The 26,207-nt window shown below is 41.2% G+C and overlaps 1 protein-coding gene and 2 long non-coding RNA genes across 13 annotated transcripts in view; 2 read left to right on the forward strand and 1 right to left on the reverse strand.

The window, feature by feature from the left end:
- Positions 1-390: 390 nt before the first annotated feature.
- Positions 391-2,130, forward strand: LOC124253217. Of its 3 annotated transcripts, none has more exons than XR_006892132.1 (3): positions 391-793; positions 839-931; positions 1,249-2,130. It is a non-coding gene; the product is annotated as an uncharacterized LOC124253217 (long non-coding RNA). The 3 variants fall into 3 exon arrangements; XR_006892133.1 differs by having other exon boundaries at positions 1,435-2,130; XR_006892134.1 differs by having other exon boundaries at positions 391-517.
- Positions 769-1,824, reverse strand: LOC124253216. 2 transcript variants are annotated; one of them, XR_006892131.1, is made up of 6 exons: positions 1,726-1,824; positions 1,586-1,632; positions 1,246-1,353; positions 1,075-1,152; positions 851-943; positions 769-805 (listed from the first exon to the last, which is right to left on the reverse strand). It is a non-coding gene; the product is annotated as an uncharacterized LOC124253216 (long non-coding RNA). The 2 variants fall into 2 exon arrangements; XR_006892130.1 differs by lacking the exons at positions 769-805; positions 1,246-1,353; positions 1,586-1,632 and having other exon boundaries at positions 1,075-1,168; positions 1,726-1,774.
- Positions 2,131-5,921: 3,791 nt separating the features above from the next.
- Positions 5,922-26,207, forward strand: part of LOC124253200 (sodium/hydrogen exchanger 1-like) — a 67,634-nt gene continuing 47,348 nt past the window's right edge. For 7 of the 8 annotated variants that reach the window (XM_046686922.1, XM_046686923.1, XM_046686924.1 and 4 more), the window contains exon 1: positions 5,922-6,024. The gene's annotated coding sequence lies outside the window, so the exon portion shown is untranslated. Of the gene's footprint in view, positions 6,025-22,284; positions 22,367-26,207 lie in introns of those variants that run through there. The other variant, XM_046686927.1, reaches the window with a different exon arrangement.

The raw sequence follows: 26,207 nt of genomic DNA on the forward strand, positions 1-26,207 counted from the left end.
TTGTGTTTGTAATTTAAATGACCAACAGTGTATTGAGAGGATGGTCTGTGTATTGTTCCCATGTCAATCAAGCATTTACATTCCAAAGTTCATATGAAATGCTATGAATGATGTGGTCGGCCTGACAGTTTGCTAGTGACAGCTCAAGTGGACAGTTGTTACCTCCATGGCGGTCTACTCATTGACAGCACACCTGTGTCATGTGGTGTCTACCTGACTGTATGCAAGGTGATAGCTCTACTGAATGACATTTTGTCTTCCTGAGAGTCTACTAGATGATTGCTCAACTAGATGAGGGGCGGTGAGGTAGCCTAGTGGTTAAAGTGCCCGCTCGTCACGCTGAAGACCCGGGTTCGATTCACCACATGGTACAATGTGTGAAGCTCATTTCTGGTGTCCCCTCCATGATATTGCTTGAATATTGCTAAAAGCGGCGTAAAACCATACTCACTCACTCACTCACTCAACTAGATGATAGCTCACCTGGACAGCTGTTTTCCTCCTGACAGTCCGCTAGGTGAAAGCTCAACTGAATCACATGATTCTCAGATGTAGTCCTCCTGAATGTCTCCTAGATGATAGCTCACCTGGACAATTTTCGTGACTGTCTGTTCACTGACAGCTCACCTGTTTCATGTGTTTTCTGTTAGGTGATATCTCACCTGGATCACATATGGTTCTCCCGAATGTCTACTAGATGATAACTCACCTGCACAAATGTTGTCCTTACTGTACATGTCTGTGAGGCGATAGCTCACCTGTGTCATGTGTTGTCTTCCTGACAGTCTGCTAGGTGATAACTCACCTGGATAATTGTTGTACTCCGACTATGGACTAGGTGATAGCTCACCTGTGTCATGTGTTATCTTCCTGACAGTCAACTAGGTGATAGCTCACCTGGATAATTGTTGTCCTCCTCTCTGTCGACTAGGTGATAGCTTACCTGTGTCATGTGTTATCTTCCTGATGTGATCTTTCACCTGGCTCACCTGTAACTTTGTCCTCCCTGATAATTGTCCTGGTGATAGCTCACCTAGATAATTGTCTTTCTGACTCAGTCCACTAGTAGCTCACCTGTATCATGTGTTATCTTCCTGACAGTCAACTAGATGATTGCTCACCTGGATAATTGTTGTCCTCCTGACTGTCGGACTAGGTGATAGCTCACCTGTGTCATGTGTTTTCTTCCTGACAGTCATAATTCTTGTCTTTCTGACAGTAGCCACTAGATAATTCTTGTGATACTAGGTGATAGCTCACCTGTGTCATGTGTTATCTTCCTGACAGTCAACTGGATGATGGCTCACCTGGATAATTCTTGTCCTCCTGACTGTTGACTAGGTGATAGCTCACCTGTATCATGTGTTATCTTCCTGACGATTTGCTATGTGATAGCTCACCTGGATAATTCTTGTCCTCCTGACTGTTGACTAGGTGATAGCTCACCTGTATCATGTGTTATCTTCCTGACGATTTGCTATGTGATAGCTCACCTGGATAATTGTTGTCCAACTGACTGTCTACTAGGTGATATCTCACCTGAATAACTGTTGTCTTCCTGACTGTGGACTAGGTGATAGCTCACCTGTGTCATGTGTTATCTTCCTGACAGTCAACTAGATGATCGCTCACCTGGATAATTGTTGTCCTCCTGTCTGTCGACAAGGTGATAGCTCACCTGTGTCATGTGTTATCTTCCTAAAAGAGTACTGGATGAGAGCTCACCTGGATAATTATTGTCCTCCTGACTGTCGACTAGGTGATAGCTCACCTATATCACATGTGGTTCACCAGAGTGTCTCCAAGATGATAGTTCATCTGGACTGTTTTGTCCTCCTGACTGTCTGCACATTGTAAGGTCATCCGCACAATGGGTTGTATTGGCAGTCAACCAGATGATAGCTCACCTTGTCAATGTGGTACTCAACTTAACATGTTTTGGCACTTTATAGAATCATGCATATATATGTTGTTCAATTATAGCATCTATATACTGATTTATATACTAGTAGTCTGTGAAGGAACTATTTACAAATGGCTTTTATACATTCATATATGTGATTGTACATAATATTTACAAATTTATACTTTGAAAGAAATGTTTTCCAAATAAAAGCCTTTATTAAATAATATCCAGTTATGCTGTTTTGGGGGGTTTTTTTTGCTTACATGTACTCAACAAATAAGACAAATTCAATTTCAAATATCAAATGTGATACAAAGGCTAACACAAGAAATCAAGGAAATTTAATTTTATGCTGGAAAATTTTGCCTCTTTCCATGTACAGTCGATATCAAGTATAACACAAACAAATGCAGATGTGAAAACAATTGATGGGAAGGAAAACGTGTCCTGGAAATTATTTGCTTGTTTTCATATTAAGTGACTGTGGCAAACATAATGAAAGACAAAGTAAAAATGTCCAAAACACTTTGAAACACATATACCTAATTTGCACACGAAAATAACTGCTCATATTTGTATAAGTGAGTGAGTAAGTTTAGTTTTACGCTGCACTTTGCGATCTGTAAATAATCTAATCTCGACCAGACAATCTACGATACGATTACGTGTCAACCAAGTTAACGAGCCTGACCAGCCGATCCCGTTAGTTGCCTCCAACGACAAGCATGGGTTACTGAAGACAAATTCTAACCCGAATCAATCTTGGAAGTTCTCCCAGTAAATAAAATCAATCTTATTATCCCCCGCAACGCGTTTTGCGGGGGGTATTAAAATGGACTCCGTCCGTGCGTCCGTCGGTCCGTGCACATTTGTCTTTTCCGGAGCAGAACTCTAAAACCGTTCAATATTTCTTCACCAAACTTGGCACATACATGGATCTGGTGGTGTACTGGTGCCTTTTGGTAGTTTTGGAATTCTGAATTAAATATTTTTGGCGTTTCAATGGCAACAAGTTCGACTTTGACTGAAATTAGTGGTAGTGCTCTTTTCCGGAGCTGAATTCTAAAACCGTTCAATATTTCTTCACCAAACTTCACACATAGATAGATCTGGTGTTGTACTGTTTTGGTAGTTTTGAAATTCAATATTTTGGCGTTTCCATGGCAACAAACTTAGCCTGAAATTGGTGGTAGTGCTCTTTTCCGGAGCTGAACTCTAAAACCGTTCAATATTTCTTCACCAAACTTGGCACATAGATAGATCTGGTGGTGTACTGGTGCCTTTTGGTAGTTTTGAAATTCTGAATAAAATATATTTGGCGTTTCCATGGCAACAAGTTCGACTTAGCCTGAAATTGTGGTAGTGCTCTTTTCCGGAGTTGAACTCTAAAACTGTTCACTATTTCTTCACCAAACTTGGCACATAGATAGATCTGGTGGTGTACTAGTGCCTTTTGGTAGTTTTGGAATTCTGAATAAAATATTTTTGGCATTTCCATGGCAACAAGTTTGACTTAGCCTAAAATTGGTGGTAGTGCTCTTTTCTGGAGCAGAACTCTAAAACTGTTCACTATTTCATCACCAAACTTGGCACATAGATAGATCTGGTGGTGTACTGGTGCCTTTTGGTAGTTTTGGAATTCTGAAATTGGTGATAGTACTGCTTTCTGGAGCAGAACTTTAAAAACCTTTCAATACTCTCCTTCCACTTTTCTGTACACACCTAAATATTTGACATAATCATAACTCGTAGACATAATCATGAAGAGTATTTTGCCATTGCGGGGGATATTGATGACTTTGTCTTCTTGTTAAAATGAGATCTTTTACTTAGGATCAGTTCGAGTAACTCTGTGTGAATATCTGACATTACGTCAGTTGGAACCCTCAGTCAATCAGTGTTTAGGCTTGAGATAAGCATAATATATATGTGTGTCTTTTCTGATTGTCATGGTGTCCACTTACAAATGGTATATTTGTGTTCAGTACAGGGTTTGCGTTTGCTGCTATCGAATTGTCCAAAGGATGAGTGAGTGAGTTTATGAGGGGTATGGTACTGAATTGAAAGACATAGAATACACTTATAAGAAATCTCTGCCAAAAGCAGAGGATATTGTACGATGTTACTATATCATGACTATATAATTGTTACAGCTGTACGATGTTGTTTGGAAACAAATCGAGTCAAGACCAGACAATCCAGTGATTGTCACTATGCCATCGATATCAGAAAGTATCAAGGAATTGTTGATGTCAAAGTGAAAATGTACCATCCGTTTTGTCTAGAATACACTCTAAGGCATTTGACATCAAACATTAAAGAACACAAAATAAAGTCTAAGTCTGAATTTAGAGTGGAGATTATTCCATCTTGTGTTTCCTCAATCATAGCAGGGGGCGGTGGGGTAGCCGAGTTGGTTAAAGCGTTCGCTCGTGACGCTGAAGACCTGGCTTCGATTCCTCACATGGGTACAATGTGTGGAGCCCATTTCTGGTGTCCCCCGCCGTGATATTGCCGGACTATTGCTAAAAGCGGCGTAAAACTAAACTCACTCACTCACTCACTCGATCATAGCAGTCTGATTTACTACTGCAGAAATACTGCAAATGAGACAAATTCATTTTCTGGAATTGTGTAAATCAGTGTTAGAACTGATCTTCAGCAACCCATGCTCTGGTGCGAAGATCGACGCTCGTGATCTCAGTCACTGGATTGTCTGGCCCAGACTCGAATATTTACAGATATATTGGTGAGTCCAATATATCAGTTATCAATGTGATGCATTTCTTTTCTAATCTAAATATTTCTAGGATAATTCTGTCCACAAAAACCCTGGATACGACCGATGAACAAAAGCGACATTTTAAAAATATTAAATAAATAATCTGTACACAATCGAGTCAGGACTAGATAATCCACTGATCAACAGCATGAGCATCGATATACGCAATTGAGATACGATGACATGTGTCATCCAAGTCAGGGAGCCTCTTACGACAAGCATGGGTTGCTGAAGGCCAATTCTAACCCGTATCTTCACGGGTCTTCTTGTCAATGAATCTGTATAAAATAATGATGTGCTAACTTCCAGTAGGGTTTTCTGTCTGGTGACTCTACTGCAGATCAGTTTTACATATTATGCGGTGGTGGGGTAGCGTCATAGTTAAAGCGTTTGCTCGTAAAGCCGAAGACCCGGGTTTGATTCCCGAAATGGGTACAATGTGTGAACCTCATTTCTGTTGTCGCCCGCCGTGATGCTGCTGGAATATTGCTAAAAGTGGCGTAGACCGCCTCCGTGGTGTAGTGGTTAGAGCGTCCGCCCGGAGAGCGGAAGGTCGCGGGTTCGATCCCCGACCGCGTCATACCAAAAGACGTTAAAATATGGTACTTGTTGGTCCCTGCCTGGTGCTCGGCATTAATGGGTACAACAAGGACTGGTCGGCTCGGAGTCAGTATAATGTGTCTGAGTGGGGTATTCATGCTTCACTGCGGCATGGTATCTCAGTGGGCTAGCACTATAAAACCAGATTAAGTCTGGGCTAGTACAAGCAGCCGCACATACACATACACACGCATGCACGTCGTCATATGAGCGAAATATTCTCAAGCACGACGTTAAACCCAATTTCACCTCACCTCACCTCACCTCACCTCACCTCACCTCACCTCACCTCACCTCACCTCACCTCACCTCACCTCACCTCACCTCACCCCACCTAAAAGCAGCGTAAAACAACACTCACTCACTCGGGGCTGAAGTGAGACAGAAATAACGTCAATTCAATTAACGTAACTGCAGAATTGTTCTCTCAGTGTTTTTCATGACGATGACGAAAACTATGTGATATCCTGTAGTTTTTATTTCCAGAGTCCCGTCGAAGAGGTGTGAACCTTCTAACCTATTGCAACAGACATAATACACGCTTGAGACGAACCAGTGTGTACATTGCGTGAGCTTTGTGCAAATTCAATAGCTATAGGTAGGTATGATTCAGCTATTTGTGAAGCCACATATATCAAGCTTGAACGAAGATATGGATCACAGGGAGATGTGAGCGGAGTATAGTACACCTGCCCGTGAGTTACAGCTAGGAGAGAGAATCTGAATCAGTATACAGGTGAGCGTAATACTCTTCCATGTCTCTTTATCGTACCCAGAAACCAGGGTGCCGTTGTTCAAAAAACCTTAGCGCTAAGACTACCTTAAGTCTATGTTAAGGTATGGGAGTTACGGTCACCTTAGCACTAAGATCGCTTTGTACAACGGCACCCTGTTCGTTAACATACACCTCGTAGATCTGTCGTTTGTTCATACACAGATAATAACACACGAATACGTCATATTTTGACGACCGACAGTACTGCTGTCCAGAGATGCGGAATTACCTGAGATTTAATCGTGTAATTCACCCACACATCATGAACACATAACATATTTACAAGTTGATAATGAATCCCGAAATCGGACATTTCATTCAGGGCTCCCTCCTGAAGAGGGGATGTGAGTGGATCATGGTCGTGTTCCCATCCTTTAGGCGCCTTTGCTTATTTTTGCAGAGTTTAGGCTGATGTCACTTTAAGCTCTATTTATTTATTTATTTATTTATTTATTTATTTATTTATCTATTTATTTATTTATCTATCTATCTATCTATCTATTTATTTATCTATCTATCTATCTATCTATCTATCTATCTATCTATCTATCTATCTATCTATCTATCTATCTATCTATCTATTTATTTATTTATTTATTTATTTATTTATTTATTTATTTATTTATTTATTTATTCATTCATTCATTCATTCATTCATTCATTTATTCATTTATTTATTTATTTATTTATTTATTTATTTATTTATTTATTTATTTATTTATTTATTTTATTTATTTATTCATTCATTTTGGAAACACGGAATTACTTTTTGCTGTAATCGAGCGAAAAAACTCTAACACAAGCTGAGAGTTTATTCAGCAGTAGATCTATAACAGCCGATAAATAAATTTAACTTTTCAATCTCACTATTATTGAGACCCGTGAAGGTCCGGGTTAGAAGGAGCCTTTAGTAACCCATGCTTGTCGTAAGAGGCGACTAACAGGATCGGGTGGTCAGGCTCGCTGACTAGGTTGACACATGTCATTGGTTCCCAATTGCGCAGATCGATGCTCATGCTGTTGATCAATGGATTGTCTGGTCCAGACTCGATTATTTACAGACCGTCGCCATATAGCTGGAATATTGCTAAGCGCGGCGTAAAACTAAACTCACTCACTCACTCACTATTATCGACTTAGCTGAATATTTTTATGTGCGCTAAGACCGTGTTGAGTAAAGGGCTTTACCGGTGGATCATCTTCATCATCATCATCATCATCATCATCACCATCATGATCCTGTGTTATCAGTTAAAAAATTAAACGCAAAATGAGAGATACGGTTTTTGTTTGCCTATCTCCGAATGAAACATCAGTCATGATTATATCCCTGCAATACCTGACATCATCATCATCATCATCACCATCATCATCACCACCATCATCACCATCATTATTTTTGTTACAGCACACTACAGTTACAATGAACTTCAAATGGACGGCTAAATTTAATTCATTATAACCGTAGTTCATAATTCGAACTTGGACTGAAATATACAGCAAGTATTCAGAACAAACAAAACTCTTCATCAGTTTGTTATAACATTGTTCCTTACAAACGTAGATATCAGTAGTGTTATTGATCGGAAACTAATTTAAGAAATGTGTAATCCCTATAAAGTTGTTCGTTACAATTGTAGCCAATAGTATTGCCATTAATCGGGAACTGATGGAAGACATTACATTATTGTTATAAGCTTGTCCGTTACAAACGTAGCCAACAGTATTGTCATCAATCGGGAACTGATGGAAGACATTACATTATTGTTTTAAGCCTGTTCGTTACAAACGTAGCCAACAGTATTGTCATTAATCGGGAACTGATGGAAGAAATTACATTATTGTTATAAGCTTGTTCGTTACAAACGTAGCCAACAGTATTGTCATCAATCGGGAACTGATGGAAGACATTACATTATTGTTTTAAGCAGTAGCCAACAGTATTGTCATCAATCGGGAACTGATGGAAGAAATTACATTATTGTTATAAGCTTGTCCGTTACAAACGTAGCCAACAGTATTGTCATCAATCGGGAACTGATGGAAGACATTACATTATTGTTTTAAGCCTGTTCGTTACAAACGTAGCCAACAGTATTGTCATTAATCGGGAACTGATGGAAGAAATTACATTATTGTTATAAGCCTGTTCGTTACAAACGTAGCCAACAGTATTGTCATCAATCGGGAACTGATGGAAGAAATTACATTATTGTTTTAAGCTTGTTCGTTACAAACGTAGCCAACAGTATTGTCATCAATCGGGAACTGATGGAAGAAATTACATTATTGTTTTAAAGCCTGTTCGTTACAAACGTAGCCAACAGTATTGTCATCAATCGGGAACTGATGGAAGACATTACATTATTGTTTTTGCTGTTCGTTACAAACGTAGCCAACAGTATTGTCATTAATCGGGAACTGATGGAAGAAATTACATTATTGTTATAAGCCTGTTCGTTACAAACGTAGCCAACAGTATTGTCATTAATCGGGAACTGGTGGAAGAAATTACATTATTGTTATAAGCCTGATCGTTACAAACGTAGCCAACAGTATTGTCATTAATCGGGAACTGATGGAAGAAATTACATTATTGCTATAAGCCTGTTCGTTACAAACGTAGCCAACAGTATTGTCATTAATCGGGAACTGATGGAAAAAATTACATTATTGCTATAAGCCTGTTCGTTACAAACGTAGCCAACAGTCTTGTTATTAATCGGGAACTGATTGAAGAAATTACATTATTGATATAAGCTTTTTCGTTACAAACGTAGCCAACAGTATTGTCATTAATCGGGAACAGATCGAAGAAATTACATTATTGTTATAAGTCTGTTCGTTACAAACGTAGCCAACAGTATTGTCATTAATCGGGAACTGATGGAAGAAATTACATTATTGATATAAGCTTGTTCGTAACAAACGTAGCCAACAGTCTTGTTATTAATCGGGAACAGATCGAAGAAATTACGTTATTGTTATAAGCCTGTTCGTCACAAACGTAGCCAACAGTATTGTCATTGTCATAAACCTGTTCGTTTCAAACGTAGCCAACAGTATTGTCATTAATCGAGAACAGATGGAAGAAATTACATTATTGTTATAAGATTGTCATGAATTCCCATGAATTATTTATTGAAACTGGCAGGTATGCAGGTATACAAAGAGAAAACAGAATATGTCAGTTACGTAATATGAGTACTGTTGAGGATGAACTACATTTTCTTCTAATCTGTCCTGTTTATACGACTCTACGAACAAAATACCTAAAGCCATACTTTATTATAAGCATCCAAGTGTAAGAACATTAATTTCACTATTAACAGATACTACCACATCAATATTACAGAATCTGGCAATGTACATCTATTTCGCTATGAGATTAAGAAAAAGTATTGTTGCAGAAAAGAATTTATAAATGACTTCTATCTACTCATGTAAACTCTAAATGTACTACAGGCCTGTGGTCTTTTTAAGTACTGAAATAAAGATTGATTGATTGATTGGTTGATTGTCCGTTAAAAACGTAGCCAACAGTATTGTCATTAATCGGGAACTGATGGAAGAAATTACATTATTGTTATAAGATTGTCCGTTAAAACGTAGCCAACAGTATTGTCATTAATCGGGAACAGATGGAAGAAAGTATTGTCATTAATCGGGAACTGATGGAAGAAATTACATTATTGTTATAAGCCTGTTCGTTATAAACGTAGCCAACAGTATTGTCGTTAATCGGGAACTGATGAAAAAATTACATTATTGTTATAAGCTTGTCCGTTACAAACGTAGCCAACAGTATTGTCATTAATCGGGAACTGATTAGGGAATTATTTGGAATGTGAAAGGTGGACACAGTGATTATTAAGTCACATAGCTACTACATAGCAGACAGCCTCGATACTGTCTGACTGTCACGACATCGGCCTATACCTGTTGTGTCTTGACTCTCTCGGCTTCACTGGGCTAAGTCATACGACTGATGTAAATGATACAGTTCGTGAACTTACACAACTGAAAGAATATTCATCCGAGCAAGTCAAGTTTTACAGCCCCTACTGAATGGCTTCCTAAAAGTGAAAGCTTTTTATATAAAAAACACGTTGTTTAGTTGAGAAGATCGCCCGCAGTGACAAAAATGTCTACTTTACTTCAATGTTATGTTGTTTGGTCTATAGGTATTGAAGCATTCGCTCATCACGCTGATGACCCGGGTTCTGTCCCCCTCTTGTGCTATACTTGAAGCCCATTTTTGGTGTCTTCCACTTTCAGGAAGTGAATACCACGTGTAAAGTGTTCGTGGCTTTCGTATCCTCGGGGCCACATTTCTTAATGTACGAGTGAGTGAGTGAGTATGGCTTTAAGCAGCTTTAAGCAATATTCTTAGCAATATCACGGCGGGGGACACCAGAAATGGGCTTCACACATTGTACGCATGTGGGGAATCGAACCCGAGTCTTCTTAAACTCACTCACTCACTCCGTTGAAAGACCTGATAATCATGACACTCTCAGTCACCCTGTCTCAAAGCCTCTCTCTTCCCCTCTCCTCCTTCTCTCTATCCCTTCCTCCCCCCTTACTCTCCCTCTCTGTCTCTGTCTGTCTCTCTGTCTCTCTCTCTCTCTCTCTCTCTCTCTCTCTCTCTCTCTCTCTCTCTCTCTCTCTCTCTCTCTCTCTCTCTCTCTCTCTCTCTCTCTCTCTCTCTCTCTCTCTCTCTCTCTCTCAATCACCACGCACGTACACTCAATCCAAACTCCAACGTCTCCTCCTCCCTCCCCACCCATATCCCCATCCCCGGAAAACCACAACCACCCCAGATCCTCCACATAAAAGTATGTTTGTACAGTGAGTCTATTTTAAGCACAAACCAGAGGTATGCTCTAAACGCTATGAGTGCTCGTCTAGCTGCTTACCTGAAGCCGTTACGTACGCAGTACATCTATAGGTGCAAGTCAATATATTCATAGATAATGTTTTTACATGACAGTGTCATATTACAACTTACTGATCACAGAACGATATTGGTAATACGTATAATGTTAAACGCGTTTTATCCTATATGTGAGAATAATGTAGTATTGTTTAGTATCTATTGTGGGGGCGGTGGTGTAGCCCAGTGGTTAAAGCGTTCGCTCGTCACACCGAAGGTGAGGTGATGTGAGGTGAAATTGGGTTTTACGTCGTGCTTGAGAATATTTCGCTCATATGACGACGTGCATGCGTGTGTATGTGTATGTGCGGCTGCTTGTACTAGCCCAGACTTAAGCTGGTTTTATAGTGCTAGCCCACTGAGATACCATGCCGCAGTGAAGCATGAATACCCCACTCAGACACATTATACTGACTCCGAGCCGACCAGTCCTTGTTGTACCCATTAATGCCGAGCGCCAGGCAGGGACCAACAAGTACCATATTTTAACGTCTTTTGGTCTGACGCGGTCGGGGATCGAACCCGCGACCTTCCGCTCTCCGGGCGGACGCTCTAATCACACCGAAGGCCCGGGTTCGATTCCCCACATGTGTAAAATGTGTGAAGCCCATTTCTGGTGTTCCCCGCCCTGATATTGCTGGAATATTGCTAAAACCAGCGTAAAACCCACCTCACTCACTCATTAGTATATAAAGTGTACATATAAGAGTCATGTTTTGTCAACGAGGAGACGCACAGCACATCTTCCAACACAAACACAGCTGAGAAGATGGAGACGAATGTTTCCATGTTGGTTGGATAAAGTTGAACGTTTTATAGACGGTCTACAAATAATCGAGCAGACAATCCAGTGATTGACATCATGAGCGTTGATCAACCAGCGAGCCTGACCACCCGATCCGGTTAGTCGCCTTTTACGACAAGCTGAAGACCAATCCTAACCCGGATCTTCACAGGGGGTCCTCATCTCTGACATGATAGTATATAGATCAGGATGTAATCTTTCAGTATATAAGTTTACATAATGTTACCGAGTACCTTTTATTAATATAACTGGGAGGGGAGGGTTGGGTGCGTGGGTGATACAGCGAAGGCTATTGATGTGCCCTTGCGCAATATTGTCATTTCGCTCTCAGTGGGTACTTCTCGTAAAATTCTGTTCGGGACACTGATTAAATATTCAAATGCATTAACAGACGGAAACAGCTGAAAAATACGATCTCAGATATATACATCTTCACACCTAAAGTTCATGGGTTAAAGGGCAACAAATGCCATAAAACCGAGGTTATCGTTGTTCAAGTCAATAAAAAGCTACTCTAAATGTCCTATATTATTTGTTGTTAAACGCCTCGCTCGACTGATACAGTAATTGATGTCAGTCAGTGACTACACGGCCGATCTCGTCGCTGTTCAACAGAAGTGAAGGCTGCTCATGGTTTGAACATGTTTATTTCCAAAAGAGGAACCGGATTGGTAAACAAGCAGTATGTTGCTTATCTGAATACCGCTCTGGAATACAGATAAATTATAGATATAACATAGGCCACAGGGGCGTGTCACGCTTAGAAACAGCGTTAGAAAGACATACAGGTATATAGACCCTACCCTAGTACTATATAAAAGGGTAGGGTCTATATACCTGTATGTCTTTCTAACGCTGTTTCTAAGCGTGACACGCCCCTGTGACATAGGCTGCTCATCACTTAAATGTAGGTTAAACGAGAAAAAGGACAAGTAAACATGTTCCAGTTAATAAAAACCTTGTTCGTGTAGATCCACATCGTCTGCAGGATAAAATGAGACTTCCTAACATTCCCTAAGTATTTAAGTTTGGGTGAGGTGAGGTGAGGTGAGGTGAGGTGAGGTGAAAAGGGGTTTAACGCCTTACTTTAGAATATTTCGCTCATATGACGACGTGCATGCGTGTGTATGTGTGGCTGCTTGTACTAGCCCAGACTGAAGCTGGTTTTATAGTGCTAACTCACTAAAATATCACGCAGTTAAGCATGAATACACCACTCAGACACATTATACTGACTCCGAGCCGACCAGTCCTTGTTGTACCCATTAATGCCGAGCGCCAGGCAGGGACCAACAAGTACCATATTTGAACGTCTTTTGGTCTGACGCGGTCGGGGATCGAACCCGCGACCTTCCGCTCTCCGGGCAGACGCTCTACTAATGCCTACAGGGGAAAATAGCTACAGGGAATAATAGCTACAAAGTTTGTTGTGACAGCGATCCGCTTACCTGCACACAAGTGGACTGTTCCAGTTAGTGTGCACTAATGCCTACAATGGGGTTAGGGGAGTAGAGGACAAAGATCAATTAGCAGAGGCTATGCTCCATCTCACACGATTAGATTGAAGGGTAGAAAAACATATTGAGGGATAAAACAAAGTGTGAAGGAAATGTTTAATTTATTGAGAGAGATTATTCTTATGAAGAAGGAAACGTATTGTTTTAAAAAGCTTGTAACCAAAGTCTTCTTTCCTAACCATGGCAAACCCAAATAAAGTTGAATACTTCACATCACAGAAAGGAGGACAGCAGATACTACTAAAGTACTGTCGGAAATAGAAAAAAAACTGTTTTTAGGCTGTTACTCTGTATCCCTAAAATTTACACAACTGCAAATAGCAAATGTCGAAATAACCCACTTCGGCCTAACTTGGCATTCAGTGGGATGCGTAATAGAATATCCAGAAAAGCATGTTTACTCGTAAAATCGGGCAAAACTTAGAAAAAGTACGAATAGCTGCTGAAAACAATAGATCAGACTATAGATGGCAATTTGGTCGCTCAGCCAGGTATGACGACGGACCGTCGACTCACCTGGAATGAAATGCATGTGCTGCCTACAGGCATTAGGGGTCATCTCAAAGATATTTTGTGCTTTTCATGTGTGTTGACTATGCCTCATCTATTGATTAACATCTTACGTGTCTTTCTTTCATGAAGTTTATGTTGAGATATGTAAAAGAGTATGATACCTGATAACCATAGAAACGCATCGTATTGAATGTATTAGGTGGCATGACCACCCGATCACGAAGATCGACAGGACTGGATATTATTTGTAAATTGTTATGACATGCCGTGTACTTCCCCAGTATAATCGCCCTAAAGGATTACTAGTATCTTATCTTAGCTGATATCTCTATCCCCAAGCCCGACCCCAACGATCGTCTGCGATACCCGTCCAGGTTTTGCTTTTGAGACAACCCCTCCTATCTGTTTCTTTTTATAGTGACAGTGAGACTCCATGGTAGCTACATCCTTAATAGTTTCAGCATGAAAGTTATTCTTTTTTGACGCCAGCTACGTTTATCATGAAGCTACGTCTTATTTCAAATTGGGCATTTAAAAAGTAATACAATATCGTCGCACACTAATTTGCATAAAGCCATGGTCTGTTCCAAATAAATCGCTTTGGACTTAGACAAAAACGCATTGCTCATTTCTGCACTAATCTCTCCTCATTAAAGTCTTTTTTCTACGTTTCTTATGTCCCTACCACTGAAACTGTAGTTAGGCCGTACTTAGTTTAACAGATATTTCACACTTGCACATATCAACTACTTAAATTGTAGAGATAAATGAGAAAATTGTATGCCGAAAAGATGATGCCGCCACTTCCCCAGATGCTCAGCGAGGTGAATCTACCAGACTGATTCAAGGAAACTTCCGATGGACTGCCCTTCATAGACGACGGAGACGACGACAAGATCATCTGCTTCGCCACATGTGACCGCCTGACCCTCCTGCAAGAAGTCGACACCCTCTACATGGACGGCACGTCCTACTCCTGTGCACCTCTGTGGGACCAGCTGTACGTCACCCATGGACTAGTCGGCGGGGAGATGACTCAGCTGGTCTTCTGTCTGCTGCCCAAGCGCCAACGCCGCACCTACGAACGTCTGCTACGTCTCCAGGGCCCCGTTCCTGAAAGCGATCGTAGCGCTAAGGTGATCGTAACTCCCATACTTTAACATAGACTTACGACAGTCGTAGCGCTACGATCGCTTTGAGGAACGGGACCCTGAGCGACAAGGTACAACAGACAACAGGATTCCCCCTTCAGCCTGATGTTATCCAGACTGATTTCGAAATCGCCGCCATCATCGCTGTTTGAGGCCGTCTTCCCCAACTGTGACATCCGTGGCTGCCACTTCCACTACACACAGGCTCTCTGGGGGAAGGTTCAGACTCTCGGCTACTGCAGTGTAATATTTTAATTATTACCCACGTGGTCAATGTATGGGTAGTCAACCGCAAACCAAGAAACGGGGTGCTACGGCGTAGTTTAGTGTAGGAGGAGGCTGTACGAGGGGCGATGACAACTGACATGCATCGTGACGTCGGTTACCATGGCGGTGACGTCATTGAGTGTGTAATAACTCTTCCGCATCCTCTTTATGAAACCGGTTTCGGTTTGAAACCAAAAATAACAAAATACTCTATTCTATTAACTTGGTGAGACTCCATGGTAGCTACATCCTTAATAGTTTCAGCATGAAAGTTATTCTTTTGACGCCAGCTACGATGTTTATCATGAAAGCTACGTCTTATTTCAAATTGGGCATTTAAAAAGTAATACAATATCGTCGCACACCACATTTGCATAAAGCCATGGTCTGTTCCAAATAAATCGCTTTGGACTTAGACAAAAACGCATTGCTCATTTCTGCACTAATCTCTCCTCATTAAAAGTCTTTTTCTACGTTTCTTATGTCCCTACCACTGAAACTGTAGTTAGGAAGGCCGTACCTTAGTTTAACAGATATTTCACACTTGCACATATCAACTACTTAAATTGTAGAGATAAATGAGAAAATTGTATGCCGAAAAGATGATGCCGCCACTTCCCCAGATGCTCAGCGAGGTGAATCTACCAGACTGATTCAAGGAAACTGATGGACTGCCCTTCATAGACGACGGAGACGACAAGATCATCTGCTTCGCCACATGTGACCGCCTGACCCTCCTGCAATAAGTCGACACCCTCTACATGGACGGTACGTCCTACTCCTGTGCACCTCTGTGGGAGCAGCTCTACGTCACCCATGGACTAGTCGGAGGGGAGATGACTCAGCTAGTCTTCTGTCTGCTGCCCAGCCGCCAACGCCGCACCTACGAACGTCTGCTACGTCTCCAGGATCCCGTTCCTGAAAGCGATCGTAGCGCTAAGGTGATCGTAACTCCCATACTTTAACATAGACTTACGACAGTCGTAGCGCTACGATCGCTTTGAGGAACGGGACCCTGAGCGACAAGGTACAACAGACAACAGGATTCCCCCTTCAGCCTGATGTTATCCAGACTGATTTCGAAATCGCCGCCATCATCGCTGTTTGAGGCCGTCTTCCCCAACTGTGACATCCGTGGCTGCCACTTCCACTACACACAGGCTCTCTGGGGGAAGGTTCAGACTCTCGGCTACTGCTGCGTAATATTTTTAATTATTACCCACGTGGTCAATGCATGGGTAGTCAGAGGTCCAGATAATATGTATCCGGGTAAAATATGCATAGAAAATTTCCAAATTACGCATTGAAAATAATTGTTGCGTACCAATTACGCATTTAAAATGTTAGATACGCAAACAGTTTAAAACAAATGCGTACGGAATATATTTATAAAAATCGCTTGCGTAATGAAAAAGACATCGATTGCTATCAAGTTGTACTGTTAGTATAGGACAAGTGTTGTACTGTCAGTATAGGATGAGTGATTTTTTATGAAATCATTTCCATTATATTTAAGTTGGTTTTGATTAGGTATGACATAAGCAGAACATACCTGCTTAGTAAACTTACTCAATGACATATACTTAGGTGAGTAAAATGACTGAAATACGCACATATTTGAAAGCAGTGGGTAACGGAAAATGAAATACCCACTCAACATTCATAATACCCACTCCAAAAAAATCAGTAGGTACAGTACCCACATGAGCTAAATCTTATCTGGAGCTCTGGACGGTAGTTGCATACTAATCTCGTACGCCACACGGGTGTCGTATCGCGTTGACCTGTGTCGTAACGACTTGACCAGAGATTCTAACGATTTGATTGGATAACCGATGACCTCTCAGTTAGGTCACGTTGTGACGGAACTACTTGTTCATTCATAACAAACACGTAAATTCATTCATTCTACAACTTAAATGCATTGTGGGAATGTAACCATTGCGAACGTTGTCGTATCGCTGTGTAATTGTAAGTCGAACTGAGATATTACATCCGTCGAAAAACATAAACGCAATGTTTCCACCAGTGATGTTAGCCGAGTGTAGCAACCGCAAACCAAGAAACGGGGTGCAACGGAGTAGTTTAGTGTATGAGGCTGTACGAGGTGATGACAACTGAAATGCATCGTGACGTCGGTTACCAAGGCAGTGACGTCATTACAGTGTAACTCTTCCGCATCCTCTTTATGAAACCGGTTTCGGTTTGAAACCAAAAAAATAACAAAAATACGTTATTTTGTCAATTTAATGCATGTAAGACGTGGGTAATAAATAAAATACCACACTCTGTCTCATTATATACGAATTATACGAAACTCGTGACCTTCCTATGTTATCTGACCTCGCTTTCGCTCGGTCAGATACCATATGAAGGACGTGCACTCGTTTCGTATAATTCGTATGTAATGAGACCGAGTGTAGTATTCTCTATTTGTTTGATGGGCAATATTACACTAGCGTAGATCTTGGATATGTTATATATATTTTACCTGAACCTTGGAAAAAGACTTTAAAGGAATATAGATATATAAACGTTAATGACCTCACAATAAATTCACTCCAAAAGGATTTCATATCCCCAAGAAAAGGTTCAAGAATATTTTATGATAAATTGTTATCTGAAAATGTTAAACCTCACATGTGCCAAAAATGGGAAACATTATTTGACTGTATTGATTTGATTGGCATGTGATTTTTCATACTTTAAAAATTTAAGAGATGTGAAACTGTTAGATTTTCAATATAAATTTCTGCACGGAATTGTTTATACCAAAAAAGAACTTTTTAGAATGAATCTGGTGGACAATACAATATGTTCTTTGTGTAATGATTCTGTTGAAAGTTTATACCATGTATATTGGGAATGTGATGAAACCAAAACTTTCTGGAAGAAACTTGAACAGTGGATTACGAAACGTATCAAAACACTTAATTTGACACAATCTTTGATTTGGTTTGGCTTTTTAGGTAAGAACCCATTATTGAACCACATAATCTTATCTGCTAAGAGATATATTTACACTTGCTCATTGACAAAAACAATTCCAAAAGTTGATAATTACTTAAGGATATTGAAAGACATATTTACCACTGAATCATTCATTGCCAGAAGAAATAATAATGTTGAAAGCTTTTTAGTCAAATGGTTTCCTCTCATCCCTGAATTTAACCCTGAATGACTATTAAACAAAGAACATATCACTAACATTGATATTCAATGCACTTAGTGTACTATATCGCTATTGAGCCCACTAGCTTGTATGTGCACACATTCCTCTATATGCTTGAACATGTTTTTGTACTCATCACATTGGGAACAATAAAAAATAAAAATAAAAACAAAATAATAAAAAAAATATTACAATAGCGTAATACCGCAACACGTATGACGTCACAATGCTTATATGGTATTAGGCCTTACTTGACTCGCTGAAAGAGAGTCATCACACTGTAGGAAGTGTAATAAACAGAATACTAAACTCACTTCCGTGAAATACAATTTCTATTAAACTCGTGAAAGACTTAGTATCAAACTCGCTTTCACTCGTTTGATACCAAGTCTTTAACTCGTTTAATAAAAATGGTATTACACGGAAGGTCGTTTAGTATCCTAAATGTATTTCTTAAGTAATATTTCAATAATATGATTTATGATGTAATGTAATGTAATCTCAATTAATAATTAAATAATATGTAATGTAATTTTGTGTGAAGAAATGAAAATGATGATATGACTAAATCTTGTAAGATGTCATTTAAAGGTCTGTGTTCTGTATTCCCTGTAGGCATTAGTGCACAATGAAGTGGGACCTACCACTTTAGTGAAAGGGTAGAGGCAGTACAATTTGTAACCACTGGTGCGTAAAATTGTTTATTTAAGACTGTAGGCGTTATTCCCGAAGGCACTAGTAGACTCCACCCTCTAACCACTACAGGGGCGGTGAGGTAGCCCAGTGGTTAAAGCGTTGGCTCGTCACGCCGAAGACCCGGGTTCGAATCCCCACATGGGTACAATTTGTGAAGCCCATTTCTGGTGTCCCCCGCCGTGATGTTGCTGGAATATTGCTAAAAGCGGCGTAAAACCAAATTCACTCAGTCAGTCAGTCTAACCACTCCACCGCGGAGGCGGTCTAGGGTATGTCTGTAAACTGAAATACAGTAAAGCACGGTTATAACGAACTCAAAGAGACCACTAGTTTCAGTTCTTTATAACCGTTGTTCGTTATAACCGTCATTTCGGCTAAATCATACAGCAAGTGGTTTGGACAAAAACGCGGTTTTAGTTCGTTAAAAATGTGTTCATCAAAGACGTAATGTACTGTAATCCATTTTGTATCTGACGTCAAATATGTTAACTACACTCCAGCATCTGTGTGGCACATGAATTGAGTTATGCCTCTATGAAGCTCAGTGAGTGAGTGAGTTATTTTTACGCCGCACTCAGCAATATTCCAGCTATATGGCGGCGGTCTGTAAATAATCGAGTCTGGACCAGACAATCCAGTGATCATGAGCATCGGTCTGCGCAACTGGGAACCGATGACATGTGTCAACCAAGTCAGCGAGCCTAACCACCCGATCACGTTAGTCCCTCTTACGACAAGCATGGGTTACTGAAGATCAATATTCTAACCCGGACCTTCACGGGTCTTTGAAGCTCAGACACACGTTGAATAGAAATATGCCCCTTTGAAGCTTAGACACACGTTGAGTGAGTTATGCCCCTTTGAACCCCAGACACACGTTGAGTAGATTTATGCCCCTTTGAAGCTCCAGGAATTTACATTTACTTTGTCAACACCAGACATGTTCTCGTGGGTCTCTACCAAGCGGCATCGTGATATTAAACGTCCAAGCACACCGTGATGATCCGGGTTAGAATTTATCTTCAGTAAGCCATGCTTGTTGTAAGAGGCGACTAAGTCGACCAGGTGGTCAGACTCCTGACTGGGTTGACACATGTCATTGTATCCCAATTGCCTAGATCAATGCTCATGCTGTTGATCACTGAATTGTTCTGGTCCAGACTCGATTATTTACAAACCGCCGCCATATAGCCGTAATAATTAGCTGTTTGCGGCGTAAAACTAAACTAGCTCACTAAACTTCCAAGCAACTCACTTCCGCTGAAGTGTGGCCAAGTGATTAATGCGTTTGCACGTACGCCGAACGTCAGGCTGTTCCCTGGTTTTATTGTATAACATGTCTAAAACTCAATCATGGTGTCCCACGCGATGTTTATGTTGTAACTCCCACCCTCCACCAGACTGATTGACTTGCTTGACGCTGGTCATCGTATTCATGATGCTCATGACGTCAGTCATCGGATTGGCGTATTTACATACCACTATCATAAAGCTGGAAGCTGAGAGCTGCGTTAAAACAACAGAAATAAAAATGAAAATCTTGTTAAAAACCACACAAATAGAACTGAAGACATCGTTCTCAGAGACTTTTCTGAGGAGGGAAGTTGCAATTATGCGTTTATATTCTTGTTGATTATTCTATACACCCCCTTTATGAAATAAACTGTTAGAAGATGGTGGTCTGGTATTCATAATTAAAGTTAATTACTGTGATCATTGAGCCCACAGAGCGGCCCAGGGTGTGCTATTTACTGTTTAGAGTTGACACGAAAATGAGGTTCGTTGTGAAAGCGAGTATGTTTTTACGCTGCTTTGGGCAATATTCCATGGGTCTTTTGCGTGACAACCCGTACAGATCCAGGGAAAATATTGGTCTTCAGTAACCCATGTGCATGTTTGTCGTAAGAGGCGACTAACGGGATCGGGTGGTCAGGCTTGCTGACTTGGTTGGCACATGTCATCGTATCCCAACTGCGTAGATGCACATGCTGTTGATCACTGGATTGTCTGGTCCAGACGCAATTATTTACAGACCGCCGCCATACAGCTGGAATATTGCTGAGTGCAGCCTAGCGTTAAACAACAAACAACAAACTTTGCGTGACGGGTTTTAACAGTGTGTAACTTCATGCAACAGCAGTACATATTATATGTAATATAACGTAGAACAACCATCTAAATGCGTCTTCTCAACACGTTATGCAAGCAGGTACATTTTTCCTTCTCGGGTTTCCTTCAGAGTTGTTGATATTTAGAGCGACATTGGTCTTACAAAGGCCTATTTGAATGCACTGTTCCTTGCCCAGTGAAGATCCGGGTTGGATTGGTCCTCGGTAACCCAAGCTGGTAATGACATGCGGCTGACAGGATCGGGTTGCAAGCCTCCCTGTCTTGGTTGATGTCAACGTATTCCAACTGCGTTAACCCACGTTTATGATGTCATCCACTGTATTGTCTGTTCCAGACTTGATTATTTACAAACCTCATTTAGCTGGAGACCCGTGAAGATCGGGTTAGAACTGGTTATCAGCAACCCATGCTTCTCGTAAGAGGCGACTAACGGGATCGGGTGGCTTGGTTCGCTGACTTGGTTGACACATGTCATCGCATCCCAATTGCGTAGATCGATGGTCGTGCTGTTGATCACTGGATTGTCTGGTCCAGACTCGATTATTTACAGACCGCCGCCATACAGCTGGAATATTGCTGGGTGCGGCTTTAAATAACAAACCAACAAACAGAAGCCGCCATTTGTGTTACCGTCCGTTCGCGTGCCATCGACTATTATTGCAAGATCAGGGGAACGATTTCAGAACAGGCGCAATTAGATTTCCTTCAGGAGATAGGGTCAGACATACATTGTCCTACATGTCGTGTCTTGATTGTCGGACCACATGACTGCACTCGAACTATAACCACATGACTATAATATAGAATCGTGACCTTACACAACTGAATGAATGCTCAACCAAGCAAGTCAAGTCTTAACAGCCCCCACTGAACGGCTTCAATATAGGGACACTATTTTATATCAATGTCACGCGTCATAAAGTTGAAAAGATCATTCAGTGTATAGTTACATATATACATACCTATCCTAGACAGTCTATTTACTTCAACTGCGTACCTGCATATATTCCTCGACTGAATATCATTTTTATAGAAAGTGCTTTATTTCGATACACCTTGAGAAGCTGAGAAGATTACAATCAATGTGGCGTTTAACTCAAGATGGATCACATTTCGGTTGGTTATCTTTATTATATTTTCTTTCATCGTGTAATTACTCCTCGTTTTGTGAATATCAACCTTTTGCTTTGTACTTGTATTGACGAAAACGTGATCGTTCCAGAAAGGCGTGCCACCAAATGGGGTTGAACAGTGCGTTTTTATACTAACACGTCTATGATAAGCAGGAGGTCCCGTCGTCGAAGGCGTCGCAATTCGCTGTGCAGAGCTGCGTCGCTAGGTCTGCCCAGGAACATTTGATTGTGTGTTCGAATCCCGGTTCATCCGACAATGTTTCCAGGTTTGTCAGCGCCAGATCCGTGCTGACTGATTTCACTCAAGTGGTGAGACCCGTGAAGATCTGGGTTAGAATTTATCTTCAGTAACCCTTGTAGTAAGAGGCGACTAACAGGGTCGGGTGGTCAGGCTCGCTGACTTGGTTGACACATGTCATCGTATCCCGATTGCGTAGATCGATGCTCATGCTGTTGATCACTGGATTGTCTGGTCCAGACCCGATTATTTACAGACCGCCGCCATATAGCTGGAATATTGCTGAGTGCGGCCTTAAACAACAATCAAGTTTTATATTTGCACCATGCCTCCTGCCCTAAAATGTGAAAACAACTTACCCTGAAGTGTATAGTATTTCGAGGATAAAATATATCTAGGGGGGAATAACTCTGTGTTCGTTTTCTGACGGCTTCTGTTTTTTGATAAATATGAAAACTAAACGAAGAGGGTGAAACCCTAACCATGGTGTTCTTATCGCTGCGGACCCGAGCATATGCATGGTATATTCCTTGTCCACCGTGAAGATCCGGGGTTAGAATTGATATTCAGTAACCCATGCTTGCCGTAACAGGCGACTAACGGGATCGGGTCCAGATCGAATGTGGTCCAGATCTGTGGGCCAGATCGAGTATGTACAGACCGCCGCCATATAGCTGGAATATTGCTGTGTGAGACGTTGAACAAACAAACAAACAAACAAAGAAGCACTCAAGTGGAGAACGTCTAAGACCTCCCTCCAACAGTTAGGCAGACACGCTGTCATATAACTGGACCATGGGCGGATCCAGGAATTTTGAAGGGGGTGGGTGGAAGTGTTTCCAGGAACACCCCCCCCCCCCCCTTGGCTCCGTCAACGCAAAAAAAAACTTAAGTCATTTTCAAAGGGGGGTCGAACCCCCTGACACCCCCCCACACCTCTGAATCCGCCAATGTGGACTACTTTAAGTCGAATAGTACTGTATCAGGTTCCAAGTTTTGTACTGAGAAATATATTACATGGTTAATCTAAATGCTATACTGAGCGTGTGCCGTGCCTACACGGAGCATCCGCGTACTTTCACACACATCATAAATTCTAAATGTACTGTGTCAAGCTCCACTATCATCCGTGCTCAATGTGTGAGAGCGGAGTAACATCCAGTGAAGACACAACGACACATGGAGACAATATTATTTATTCAGTTATAACCACATATCTGTTCGTGCGTACAGCAATGTAAACAAGACGAACGTCTAACGCTCATTCCCCCAACAACCCACCTCGTTGACGTCACATATACAATCAGACAAAAAATTAGTAACCAGTAACGCGTTACCACGATGGCATAAACAGAAGCCTCTGGCTGGGCGCCACCATTTTGAACGGAGTCGATCTCGTTAAACATTTGCAAACAAACGTTTGACGCTTCAAAATTGAAAATGGATTTGTCGGTTGCGTGCGGGACGCCTGCTGTTCCAAAAACGCAATTTAAAGTGTTCTCGTCGATTTAACAAAAGAGTCCATGTTTAACATTCAACAGAACAAACCCCGTCGATCATCTGGTTAGATGGACAGAGTTCCAGTGTCAGAGGCAGCCGCCTTGTAACGACTCGTCTGATCTTTCACGGACCATTGAAGACATTACATATGTCTTTCACAAGTTTTTCACTTGTTTTACTTTGTCAACAGACCTGTGACAGAATCATTTTCTTTCACTGAGAAAATATCTTCAAATTGGACCAACTGTTTCCATCAGAATAGCTGATATCGAAGTCCTACACAGAACTAGCAATACAATAAAGTGTCAAAATATGCATTATTAACTTCATTGTTGGAGCTGAAGCTGAATATCGATGTAACTATGCGAAAATATATGAAGAGTGCACGTAAAAGCCTGAATTAAGAGCGTCTGTGTATCAACAAGGGAAAGTCCGGTCACATGATATGCAAATTAGACTGTGGCACTGCTAAGATATCACTACGCCGGAGTGTCCTTCCGACTGCCACAGTTTGCTTGGCTGCAGATCAACAACTTATCTGTGAGTTTACACTACAGTTTAAACGTTCAATTCATGTTCATGGACTACTGTATATCGAATAGTACAGTATCTTGGACCCGTATTTCTATCAGTGTACACTTGGAATTGACGGAACTACTTCTAGTATGAAAGTGAACAGGACGCAGGGCAAAGCGCCAGTACAGATCATATTTTGAAATTTAATCGATCATGTGATAAGGTGATTTGAGGTGAAATTGGGTTTAACGTCGTGCTTGAGAATATTTCGCTCATATGACGACGTGCATGCGTGTGTATGTGTATGTGCGGCTGCTTGTACTAGCCCAGACGTAAGCTGGTTTTATAGTGCTAGCCCACTGAGATACAATGCCGCAGTGAAGCATGAATACCCCACTCAGACACATTATACTGACTCCGAGCCGACCAGTCCTTGTTGTACCCATTAATGCCGAGCGCCAGGCAAGGACCAACAAGTACCATATTTAACGTCTTTTGGTATGACGCGGTCGGGGATCGAACCCGCGACCTTCCGCTCTCCGGGCGGACGCTCTAACAACTACACCACGGAGGCGGTCGATCATGTGATAAAATCAATTGAGATGTTTAGGTTCTTTTGGTCTTACGTTACTTAAATGGAACCTTCAAATTAGACATGATCATTGTCAGCGCTCATTGCACAGGTCATTGTTTCTCACAACAGCATCTTTGTGCTCCATGAAAACAATTTCTTAAACGTCATCACAGTTTAACGTCATCAACCCTGGTAATACTAGAGCAAGACAACGTCTTACCTGCACGGCCTTCTCTGAGTAATCTGTACAGACCTTCTTGAATCCACACAACACATACTGACAGTCTTTAGTGAGAACGGTCGCCTGTTGTAATTCTTTAATATTTGTGAATACTGTCAATCAGAAATTCCTGGTAATTTGCAAAATACATTCGTCAGCGGGCACATCAATGTCCAGTGTACACACACACACTCTTTCCTTCAGCGCCAGTGATCACAAAACTCCAACTATGTGCAATTTTATGAGTTCTTATGCCTCAACGGTTTACAACAATTGGAATAAAATATGCAATAATCGTCAACAGTTCACAGAAATTTCCCGTATGTTCCATGAAAACCATTTCCTTAGCGTCAACGGATATTCCCAGCTTCCACAATGCTTCCCGAAAACCAACAGAATGAGCGGACCACACTTATGTAGAGCATGTTTCAACAAATCTTTGTCTCATCAAGCACCACGGTCCACTTGTTAAACAACAATCCAGTATTTGTGCTGTAATCTTATCAGCTGCTGTTGTTTCCTATGCTGTTGTCGAAACCATACCTGTAACACCTGTTACTTCATCCTAAATTACAAATATTGGATATTGCACTGAAACAATCTCGGGGAATGTAAGCAGACATGTGCGTGCTGGAGGTGTAGAATTACCCTGCGACATCCGGCGTCAAGAGTGAGTGTGTGAGTTTAGTTTTACGCCGCTTTTAGCAATAATCCAGCAATATCACGACATGGGACACCAGAAATGGGCTTCACACATTGTGCCCATGTGGGGAATC

The sequence above is a fragment of the Haliotis rubra genome, unplaced genomic scaffold (genome assembly GCF_003918875.1).
Source record: "Haliotis rubra isolate DU_JTF1 unplaced genomic scaffold, ASM391887v1 Scf535, whole genome shotgun sequence".
Taxonomy (NCBI): domain Eukaryota; kingdom Metazoa; phylum Mollusca; class Gastropoda; order Lepetellida; family Haliotidae; genus Haliotis; species Haliotis rubra.